This window comes from Hydra vulgaris, chromosome 05, assembly GCF_038396675.1.
Source record: "Hydra vulgaris chromosome 05, alternate assembly HydraT2T_AEP".
Taxonomy (NCBI): domain Eukaryota; kingdom Metazoa; phylum Cnidaria; class Hydrozoa; order Anthoathecata; family Hydridae; genus Hydra; species Hydra vulgaris.
The window spans coordinates 31,968,583-31,981,914 of record NC_088924.1 but is presented as its reverse complement, the minus strand read 5'-3'; the positions used below and the strand labels follow the sequence as shown (position 1 = coordinate 31,981,914).

General features: G+C 25.5%; 1 long non-coding RNA gene across 1 annotated transcript; it reads left to right on the top strand.

Annotated features, from left to right (window-relative positions):
* Positions 1-480: 480 nt before the first annotated feature.
* LOC136080030 (uncharacterized) lies at positions 481-9,228 on the top strand. The gene is made up of 3 exons (XR_010638393.1): positions 481-637; positions 8,038-8,357; positions 9,043-9,228. It is a non-coding gene; the product is annotated as an uncharacterized LOC136080030 (long non-coding RNA).
* Positions 9,229-13,332: the final 4,104 nt, after the last annotated feature.

Genomic DNA, 13,332 nt, shown 5'->3' with positions numbered 1-13,332 from the left:
AGTGAAGTTATATTGACAAATAAAATATAGTCTAAATATTACCAATATATTTTCACTGAATCAATTTGGTTTTCCAAAATATGGTGTTTTTAGAAGACAGTAACCACATTTATATACATCTTTATGTGTATTATATTTAATATAATATATATTTATATTTATATATATTATAAATATTTGGTGCATCCTACATTGACAAAGAATTTAAATTTTTTAGTTAGAGGTAATTCATTTTATTTAAATAAAATGTGCAAAACGGTCATAACAAGGATTGAATTTATACAAATTTTATATACAAATGTATGTATGTATCTATATTATATAAATACATACATATATACATATATATATAGGATAAATCTTCTGCGGCTGAATATTCAGCCACTGTAAGCGACTAAAAATTGCTTCTTCGGCTGAAAATTAACGCATGCGCTTAAATTTTGTATATGTTTTAAATGTTATATTTTTCCGTTCGCAAGTGCGTTTGATAACAAGTAAATAAATGGCCAATCTAGTTGTTGGAAAATTGTTTGAGAGTTGCAGCGAAGTTGAACTGTTTATAAATGATTTTTGCTGCATAAATTACCATTCTGTTAGTCAAAGACGTAATTTGACTGTTTCTACATACAACAAGAAAGTAAGTTATTATATAATCTATTTATTTCGTTTGTATCACTCACCCTTAAAATTGCCAGTGAAGTTACACTATTAATGAAAAGTATTTATTACTTATGTATATTGTATCAATTTTTTTAAAATTGTTTTGTCTTGAATTTCTTATGCATTAATGGAACAAAATCTTGTTTAATTACAGCTTATGTTCATTTTTTTTATAACTCAATATTCACTTATATTCAACTATACTTGAATTAGGAATGCATCAAATGCTTAGGTAATATAATGGAAGAGTTTATGTGAACCGATTACTAAATTACAATGTGTATATATATTTAATATTTAAAAGTTGTTTCTTTTTTTATTTTGTATATTCTTATTTATTACATTTTTATTACATTGTTATTACATATATGCTATTACATACTTATTCATTTTTAATACCTTTTATTACATAATACACAAAAATCATACTTATTACATTGACAGTTTATCTTTTTGCTATTAATTTTGTTTTCATCATTTAAATATTAAATTCTTATATTATTTGTTTTATTTAGTTGTTTTATTTAGTTATATTAGTATTTGTTTTATTTCATATATCAAGTCCATTATTTTTATATAATTTAGTACTTGTACTATTATTATAAGAGTTTATATTTTATCTGCTAAATCTGCTATTATCTATATTAATATAGCTCTTACATTACCAATATTGATTATTTCTATCATTATGATATTTACCAAAAAATTTATATTGTATAGTTATTATTTGTTATTAATATTATTAATAATTTCAATCATTAATATAGTTCTTATTATTATTTTTATTATTAATAATTATATGGTCAATTATATTTGTTTTAAAAATCCATTAAATACATATTTATGATAAATGCATTGTTTTTCTGAACAGCTTCATCAATTCAAAACAATTTCTATGAAAATACTTTCAATCAGTACATTCTGTAATAGTATGGTTATCCACTTCTATTGAGCAAATATAAGAATTGAGATAAAAGAGATTTTTAAATTGTCTACAAAATTCCTTCGGAAACCAGTATTTCAATAAATGGTTAACTATTCATAAATAGTGTAATGGAGAAAGTTCTATTAAACTTTTTGCCAGATAATGTGCTATTAATATGTGTTAATGTGGTCATTTTCAAAGTTGAAAAATTGATTATTTGAATATTCTAATTTTGTTAAATTTGGATACCATATAACTCTTTTCCAAATAAAGTTGCCTTGAAAACATATAAAAACGATAACAGAAGAGGAGGATCTTGCTAAAAAAGGTTGAAAAAACAAAGCAATAAAAATGATTGTCCCAATATTGGTTTTTCGTAATTATATCTTTTAGAATGGTTTTTATTTTTATCTTGTTTTTATATATTATGTTTTACTTTTTATTTTGATTAAAAGAATATTAATTTTTAATTGAGGAGTTAAAGCAGCTCTTCGCTTAGTTTTACCAAAAGTTTGATAGGTTCTTTTTGTTCCAATTAAAATATAAAACATCCATTTATATATATACATATATATATATATATATATATATATATATATATATATATATATATATATATATATATATATATATATATATGTATATGTATATATATATATATATATATATATATATATATATATATATGTATATATATATATATATATATATATATATATATATATATATATATATATATATATATATATATATAAATTTTTTAAATTTATGTAAAGCAGTCATACAAATAACATAGCTGCATTATTTAGCTCCATTATTTAAATCTCTACAATATTGCTCATTTTTATAACTTTATATAAAAAAGTGCTGTCGTATAAAAAAGACATGAAGAGTATTTAAAAAAAACAACTGAAAAATAATTTTCATAAACTTTTTTATAATAACTTTTCATAACATTGTTATAAAAAGTTCTAAACTTTGATTTCTTTTTGCTACCTCAATTTTATTATAAAATCTTGCTTTTTTCATTAAATAATAGAGTTACAAAAATACTTTCGGTTTGCAATAAGTGAGATCTTTCAAATAAACTATTTAAAGTTGATTTATAACCAAATTATTCACAAAAAATAGTAGGAAAAATATCAGGAAATCCAAGATATTTTTCATAATAATTAACTTTTTGATTAGTACCTCACTTTTAATGTTTAATATAAGATGCAAACAGGAACATTGGAAACGTTAAATACAAACATGGACATTTAAGTTAAAATTTTTTTCTTGTTGAGCGAAACAAACAATCAAATAGGAATGTTTTAAACAACATCTCTAACAACCTTAAATATTTATGATATTAATTTCACTATGAATAGGAATATATTTTAATAAGATTCATTGTAAAATTTGTAGTATTTTGTTTGAAACCTGGTAAAATAAAAATTTTAATTTTTGATTACTCAAAAACAATCCTATTACTAGGTTTTTTTCTCATCAAGCAATTATTATTATTTTTCAACATCTTCACTTCCAACAAGGCTGCAAGCAGCCACTATTAAAGTTAAAAGTTATTGAAAGAGAAAAGATGAAATTTAAAGACGACTTAAAAAATTCCAAGTTATATGAATCAGAAAAACAAGATAAAGAAATTCTAAAGGACTGATGTTTGAGGAAAAAAAACTAGACTAATAAGAATTTTTAGAGCACTTAGGATCAGTCACAGTAAAAAGATAAGAATTAATTGAATGACAAGTTACACAAGAATGAATTTCAGTAAATGGCACAAGAGACACTAGCTCTTCAGAGCATTGCCCATTATAGTATTTATAGTAAAGAGAAAGAGAAGCAACATTAAGACAATGTGATGATGGTTGGAGGTTGGCTGCAAGAGTAGGTCCAACTATGTTTACAATGCATTTTTGCACCTTGTCTAAAAGAGAAAGGGCATCATTGGAAGATCTGCTCCAGATATGGCAACAGTATTCCATACAAGGACGGATACAGAAATTAAGAAAAGAATCCTGAGTAAGAATATGGCGAGCATGATAAAGTGGTGCAACCTTAGCAGATGCTAATTTTGAAAATTTGAGTTTTATCCGAGTTGAAGTTTACCAGCCACCGAGAACCCCATGCTATAGCAGAAGTGTGAACCTTTTCAAGCCCAAATGCCCTTCCAAGCAATCAGAGGGTGTTGGCTTCTCATCAAGATAAGAATAAACGCTAGTATCATCAGCGAAAATACCACAATCAGAAAGTTATTAGGTTCAAGATAAGAGATTAAGTGTTTGTTAAGCAAAGACTCAAAAACCTTGCTTATGATAGTAAGAAATAATGTTAAACTTCTTAAATAGTTTTGAAATTATAGACGACAGTTCTGAAGAACATTTCTGCAAGACTATCAGGTATGTTGTCTTGTCTAAGCAGGATATCACTTTAGATACAGAAGCTAGAGTGATACAAAGGTCAGGCAATGGATTAACCTGTTTTTGGCTACATCAGGTAGAATGTAGCTAGTGGAGTCAAGAGATGATATTGATGAGATATTCTTAGCAAACAATTCAGCTTTGTCTTTGTGTGAGGTGACAAAATCATTTACAATGGTTTCCAACTATAGTAAACAGATATCTGTTTTTTGGAGAATTGTTTTGCTGATAGATATTAAAGTAATCATTATGATTGGAATTTGCACAGCACAATGAGAGGAAAACCATGGAGGTTGGAAAACCAAGAGTGTGGCTTGACTTGGAATTGTCGAATGGGAATAATGAATTCCATGCCAGCCTGAATCCAAGAAGTTTCGTAAAAAACTTTAAATAAAAAATCCAAAGACTTAAATGAAAATATCCATAAAATTTCCCACAATCCTATGGCATTTTGGACACAGAAGAAGTTGGTTTATCATAAACAAGTTTATTATGTATGTGCAAACCAGTTTTTTTTTTTGTATAATTTAGAACGTTATATATATTTTTTAAGCATTTAATTCCTGTATACTGTTAAAAAAACTTGCAGACTAAATTAAGAAGTCTCATAAAAATACTGTTAACATTTAATATACCTGAAGAATGATGGTTGCTGGCTTAGTGACCTTTTCTCCGTGGTTTTCCTCTTATTGTACTGCAGCAATTTCCAATCGAAACCATTACTTTTATATCTATCAGCATAATAATTATCCAGAAAACAGATGTCTATTTACTATGGCTAGAAAACATTGTAAAAAGGTTTTGTCTAACGCCAAAGCTCGCTATTCTCAGGTCACAAAATCTCGTATTTCATCTTTAAAATTAGGCTCTTGCTACTTCTGGACAATCTTTAACAGTGTCTATAATAAGGGCAAATCTGTTGTTCCACCTCTTTTGTATAGTTTAAATCTTGTCACCTCACCTAAAGACAAGGCTGAATTGTTTGCTAAGAACTTCTCATCCAAATCGTCTCTTGATTCCACTAGTTGCGTTCTACCTGATATAGCTGACAAACAGGTTAGTCCATTGCCTGACTTTGATTGGACAACATACCTGTTATAGTCTTGCAAAAGCTGTTATCTATACCTTCAAAACCATATCCATCCTGCTGAAAAGCGGCATCTGTTATACCTATTTTGAAAAATTCTGTAAAGCAATCTGACTCGTCTGACTACCATCCCATTAGTCTTCTGCTTATCATAAGCAAGGTTTTTGAATCTTTAATTCATAAACACTTAATCTCTTATCTTGAATCTAATAACTTACTTTCTGATCATCAATATAGATTTTGATCTTCTTGTTCTACTGCTGATTTGTTAATGGTAATAGCTGATAGGTTTTATTGTGGGTTAAATAGATGTGGAGAGGCTAAGGCTATCACTCTCTGCATTTCTAAAGCCTTTAATAAAGTTTGATATTCTGGTCTACTCCATAAGCTTTCTTTTTATGGTGTATAGGGTATTATCTTTAAGATTATTGAATCCTTTTCTTCCAATCATAGTATAAAAGTTGTCCTCAATGGACAGCACTCTTCTTCATATCCTGTAACTTCAGGTGTTTCTCAAGATTGTATTCTCGGCCCTATACTCTTATTAATTTACATTAACGATCTTTCAGAATTTCTCACATCCAGGCTTGGACAGAAATGGTGTGCGATCACACCCTTTAACTGACCTCGCTTATAATTTTTTTCCTTCACAATTTGACCTTGGCAATTTTGATGTTTTAACATTTTAAATGCTATTTAAAAAAAATATTAAGTTATGAATAACTTTTATTCTTTGATCCTTTCTAAAGTTTTTCTTTTATGCGAAGGCTTGAAATAAAATAAATTATTTATAGCGAATGTTTAAAATAAACGCATTCTATATAAATTGACAAAAAATATATTTAAATTTTTTTTATGTAGGCATGTATTTTTTATGATAAACTTAAGCGTTTGAAACTATTTTTGCATGTCTTTCTAAATATCTTTTGAACGATAATATTTTAAGTTACTTTAAGTTATGAAAAATCTAAACTAAATATTCCGTTGCAATGGAATGATTTAATTGCTTTATTTTTTTTTGTTTCTATTTTTACAAAGAATTGTTTAAAAAAATTTTTTTTTTATTTGAATAACTAATCAGAGCATGAAATTATGAAAAATTACTAGACCAAGTTATTTTTTAAACAATTTTTTTTCTTTTTTTTTTTTATTAATTAAAAATAATATATTTAACACGTTTTAATAATTTAAATGTTTGTTCATTGATTAAATAATCATTAGAAGTAGTTTGTAAAAGCATTTGACGTAACTTTAATAAAACGTTTTAAAAGATGAGTTTTAAATTAATTTATTTTAAGCGCAAAGCTTAAAACTCAATTTTTTTCAGCTAATTGTTGTCACAATTATCTAGATCTTCCTATATTTATAAACGATAATGTACTCGATGAGTCATCTACCCTTTATCTTCTAGGATTAACTCTTACTTCCGATCTTTCTTGGAAACCATATATCAAATTAATTGCAAAATTAGCATCTGCTAAGGTTGCATCTCTATCGTGCTCGCCACTTTCTTACTCAGAATTCTATTCTTTATCTTTATAAATCTCAAATTGGCCCTTGTATGGAATACTGTTGCCATATCTTCCAATGATACTGTTGCAGATCTTTCAATGATGCCCTTTCTCTTTTAGACAAGGTGCAAAAACGCATTGTAAACATAGTTGGTCCTGCTCTTACAGCCAACCTACAACCATTATCATATCGTTGTAATGTTGCTTTTCTTTCTCATTTCTACAGATACTGTAATATGCACTGCTCTAAAAAGCTAGTGTCTCTTGTGCAATCTACTCAAATTCATTCTTGTGTTACTTATCATTCAATTAAGTCTTATTCTAAGTGCTCCAAAAATTTTTATTCATCTAGTATTTTTCCTTGAATATTAGTTCTTTGGAATTTTTCTAATTGTTATCTGGGAATTTATCTAATCGTATCTGGGAATTTATCTAATCTTTTTTCTTCTAGTAACTTCTAATAGTGGTTGCTTGCAGCCTTGTTGGAAGTGAAGATGTCAAAAAAAAAAAAGATCTTTGATGTGTATATATACAAAATGCTTCCACTACTAAGCAGAATCTAAATTGATAAAAATTTCCAAAAGAAAATTTGTTGTTGACTTTATTGACTTGTTGACATTAAAGATAAGTGCAAGGACAACCCTGAGAAAAACTTTGGATGATAAATTTTGTCAACTAACTTCTATAGAAGTTTCTTAATTTTGGTTTAAAACTGGTTAGTTACTTCTTGTTACATTTTTTTCTTTCATTTTATTCGGTATCTAAATTTAGTTTACAAAATCAATTGCAAAGTATTTTCGTATTAGTTACATATAGGATTTTTTTGCAGATGTAATTACATATGGAAAAAAAATATTAACTAATAATGCATTATATTAACCAGACGTAGTTACATATACAAATTTTTTCAGATGTCTCTAGATCTGGAGAAAATTCTTGCAGATGTTATTAAACTTAGAGAAAAATTATTAGATATATTTACATCTTCCGAATGATGTTAAAAGGGGTTGTTGAATTTTCAAATGATATTGGACAGATGTTATTAGAGTAAAAAAAAAAATACAGATGATCGTGGACAAAAGTGCATAGATGATATTGGACTGCAGTTGTTGTTGGACAGGTGTAGTAATCTTTTACCTGTTGTTGTACTCTTTATAGGAAAATAATTTAGTATCTTTAATTGCATATTTTTTATTGGGCTCTCCCTAGCAAAAGGCTTATGTAAAATTTTGGAATAAAAAAATAACGCTAGGTTACCATTAAATTGAAAAGAAAGGTTCAAAAATATTTTCAGACATTTTTTTAGAATTTTTTTCAGTTTCAAAATCTTATAGAATCTTAAATCTTATAGATTATTTTACTAATTATTTTACTATGGTTGTTTAATTTTTTTAAAATTTTTTCTTATTTTGTTTTGTGGTTATTTTTGTTATTTAGAAGATTTCAAAACACTTCAAAAAAAGGATATTATTGGAAGACTTCAAAACACCAGGATATTACTAATTAGTATTGTGTGGCTTCTATCTTCCTAATTGATACATAAATGATTTTTAAAGAAAGTTCTGCATTATTTGTGTTATTGTTATTTAATACATGCCAATAATCCAAAAATTATTTTGCATGATGATTTATGGATCGTTGACATGTTAATGTGAAAGTTCCAATCTTCAATTTGGAAAAAAAATTCGTCTTAAATGAAAAGATTATAGTGTGCTTGGCTATTTAGTTCAACAGTTTTCAATGCTGATGATTAAATGGTAAAAATTTTATTTATATTTAACAAAATGGTTCGCTGTTGTTAAGAAATGTGTTATATATTATTTTTTCGATGAACTAATGAAAGTAGTTATTATTTTATTTATTTGATGTTCTGTATACTGTTAAGCAGTTTTTAAACCACGTTAGTAATAAATAGTTTTTAATACGTAAATTACTGCCGTCTATGGGTAAATTTTATTAGAGTTTATTTCTTTGAGAATTTTATATAAATATTTTGTTTATTCTATATATATATATATATATATATATATATATAATATATATATATATATATATATATATATATATATATATATATATATAATCGTCATTATCTTTATTACTATCAACATAGATTGGTTGCAGGAAAAGTCTAACAGTATAATAGATTGAGTTAACATGCATATCATCCCAGCTAGCACAATACGTTGGGTCAAACATGGGAACCGTTGTTTCGCAAGTATACTACGTTAACCCAACGTGGTGTGCTAGCTGGAATCCCCACGACACGTTTTAAAGAACTTTTCTTGCTAGTAACCTAATAATATTGTTTTTAAATATCTTGTCAAATTTTAAACAAATTGGGTTTAATGAATTTAAACGGCTTGAAAAAAAAAAAAATGTTATAGTTATAAATTTATAGTTATAAAAAAGTTATAAATCAAAAATATTCTTTTTAAACAGTATTTCAACTTTGGTAGACGTGTAAAAGAATCGCCAGAATAACTTAAATGAGATCGATAGGACATCTTTCAACGTTCCGATTTTCAGGAATCCGTGCAGGTCGTCATGAATCAATTTTATACATTTTTCAGCGTTTTTATAAAGTGTAATAACGTATTTATAGGGTGTATCTCTTATTATTTGGTAATTGTATAAAAGATTATATAGTTTTCTCCATTACATTTTTCAAAAAATAACCTTTTTACAAAACCAATGAAAAAATGTAAAAATTTCAAAGAAAAAGAGTAAATAGTTTCTGAAATATCAATGTTCCAGTTTAAAAATATTTGAAAAAAATTATTCTGAGATAAAACAGCTTTTAAATAAAAAATATCTTATACTAAAAAAATCTCTAATTAAAAAACATCCATACTGGCCAAAAAAACATGATTAACCACCTTTTTCATTGGTTTTGTAAAAAGGTTATTTTGTTCTGTAACAAAATAACCTTTTTACAAAACCAATGAAAAAATTGTGAAAATAGGGCAAACCCATAAACAGTCATGGTTTCTAAGGTCGTTGCTAGGGGTTCGAAAATAACCTTGTTGCCTTTGAATACAAATTTTAGGACTTTCTGTTATTTATTTGAAGGAAATTAAAGTGATTCTTGTGATTTATGATGTTCAAACTGTTTGAATTTAAAATTTTTTTTTTCTTTTTTGCTGATTTTAACAGGGCAGTTAAAATCAGCAAAAACGAAAAAAAAATTTTTCTTTAAATTCAAAAAGTTTGAACATCATAAATCACAAGAATCACTTTAATTTCCTTCAAATAAATAACAGAAAGTCCTAAAATTTGAAAAACTAAAATGTTGTTAAAATGTATGTAAAAACTAAAAAATTGTTAAAATGTAAAATGTTGAAAAACTAAGATTTCACCAATAACTTTTAAGATTAGATGAAACACCATAACTGAAATAATGAAAAAACAAACAAACAAAAATTGATAAATTGATAAATCAAATTGTATCAAATTGAAATTTCGTCCGAAATAAAATTTCAGTCGATCACAACTCAATTGGATTCATTTTCGGTTACTCAGACAAAAGGCTGTCTATTTTTAAAATTTGGTCTGGGTTTTACAAAAAAAGCGATACCTGGATTTGCTCACCGGAAAAAAGTGTCGACCATACCGGTCTAAGTAAAGTTTTTTAAATGTGTAAAAATCTTTTTAAAAAGTATTACTTGCATCTTTTAAACAAAAAGTTATTAAATATGCAAAAGCCATTAAAGCTATATTATTATTTACATTCGTAAAACTAGAATAGTGTTACTACATATATAAGTGTAATATACGGCTTTACAACTTTATTATAATTACGGATGTTAAACTTACTATAAATAAAAGCAATGAAAACTTTTTCTCTGTGCCTGCGATTACATAGTTATGGTTTAATGGATATCCCTTTATGCTCGTCATCAAAAAACTATCAAATTGCTTTTTTGTCAAAATAGCTGTGATGATAAATAAGGACTTTCCTTTTTAAAAAAAAAGTCTAAAAACATAGTTTTGAACATAAAAATTAAAAGCTGATAAATGTTTAGTTGTTAGACATAATGTATATTAGGCTTTATAAATAGTTCTTGGGAATATCTTTTGCAAATTTTTTGGATTGAACTCTAACTGCTGCTCCACGGCTGCTTTAAAATCAATTACAAAAATTAATTATCAAAATATCTTTAACGTAGACGTTATCAAAATATCTTTAACGTAGTAATAAAGCCGTGATTTTATGACTAATTCGGAACTTATGGTAAATAGCAAATAGAAACGATGTCTTTTTAGGACGTCATTAAGAAGATATCTTTGAGACAAATTAAAAACGCAATTAAAGACATGGGTGCAAAGACTAACAAAAAAAAGAAATCCACTTTCTATTGATTTTCAGGTTTTAATGGATTATTAGTATATAAAAGAAGTTCTGTCAGTTAGTATAAAAATGACATAGATTAAAGCACTTTTTGTGTCATTAAACACATGATTTGGTAGAAAAATACGTATTCCCTACATATAAAATTATTCAGTTTTTTCTTTCTCCTGAACAATTTGCGAAAATGGAGTTACGTCGTTTTTACATCAGTCTTCAATTGTTTGAGAACTTCATTTTATTTCGTTATGCTTAAATATTTTCCCCACAGTGTTTCTTAAAAATTCCAGCAACAAAAAAAAAATCAAACCAAATAAACGTTTTAAAATATATATTTTCGATAAATTTGAAAGACTTTTTATAAATTAAACTTCTTGTTCCTCCTCTTGTTCATTTTGAAACGATTCTTCGAACAAATGACATCCTTTGTCATTTGTTCTTTTTGTCTGTAGTAATGTCTTTTTTGCTGTAGTAATTGACTAAACTGTCTTAAACGTAAAACATTTTTAAAATAATATAGAATATTCAAAACTTTATGGAAGAAAAAAAATTAACAATAAAAATCATAACAATAAAAGTCATAAAAATAACTATAACCTTATAGGTTAAGAAACACTAAAAATCAAAACTTTGCTTTTTATTTTTTTAATCTTATTAGAAATTTATTCTAGATTCAGACAATATATACATTTATATATATTTAAACTCAATATTATATGTAAAATTCATTTTTTAAACGTACAGTCTTTTTAGCTTCTATAAACAACACCTTTTTTTTTAAATAAAATTTTAGCCAATGCACCAGAGTTCAGAAATGTGCGTTTCTGGTATAAAATGATGTTAACCGGGATTTTCAATGGATTTACCAGTTTTAATGATTTTAATGATTTACAATATAAAAAATCTTAAAAAAGAAATAATAAAGATTATTAACCCCTGAAGACAAAAATTTAGCACACTTGATAAATATATTTTTGCGTGGATTACCTAGTGTTGCTAGATGTCCAGCTAGAAGAACACATTAAAAATCTTTATTTTTAAAGTTCGATCCTTAAAAATATCTGATATCAGCAACCTAAATCCATTGAAACTTCTGAGGTCATATAAATTTAAACCTAATACGCATATTTGTGAACTGTGGCACTAAATTATTTTCTCAATTCAAAAACAATAGCTAAAAAATTTAAATCCTGGTTAACACGCTGATATATATATATATATATATATATATATATATATATATATATATATATATACACAAATATATATATATATATATATAAACATACATTTATATATGCATTTGTATATATATATATACATACATTTATATATGCATTTGTATATATATATATATACATACATTTATATATGCATTTGTATATATACATACATACATATGCATTTGTATATATATATATATATATATATATATATATATATATATATATATATATATATATATATATATATATATATATATACACACACACACATCCACATATACTTATTTTATATTTATAAATAAATAGCAAATATATAAAATAAAGTAATTAAATAAAGTATACATACATTTCTCTCTCTTTCTATATATATATATATATATATATATATATATATAATATATATATATATATATATATATATATATATATATATATATATATATAATATATACGATTTATAAACGAATAAATATATATATGCAATTTATAAACAAATATATATATATATATATATATACACATATATACACTTTTAAACACACACACACATATATATATTTATATATATATATATATATATATATATATATATATATATATATAATATATATATATATATATATGTGTGTGTGTGTGTGTGTGTGTGTGTGTGTGTGCGTGTGTGTGTGTATAATGTATGCATATATACATATATATTAAATACATGTGTATATATATATATATATATATATATTTTTTTTTTTATGAGTATGTATACACACAGCTGTCATGTTTTGAAAATGTTTATGAGGGAGACTTGGAAAAACTTTTCTACCACAGGATATTTCACCAATAAAGGTCAGGCTATTTGTCAGTCGATGTAGCAGCACTTCCTTGCGAGTCAGGCTATTTGTCAGTCGATGTAGCAGCACTCCCTTGCGAGTCAGGCTATAAGATAGTCGATGTAGCAACACTCCGCGCATGATTTACAGTAAAAAAAAATAAAAATAAAAACATTTTATAAAAAAACAACAAAAAAAACATTGTTTATACTGATAAAAACATTCAGAATGTTTTAAAAACATTCAGAATGTTTTTAAAAACATTCTGGTCAATTAAATTAGCGCTTTTATGGTTTTTTTATATATAGAACTATATGTTTATATATAAATATATGTA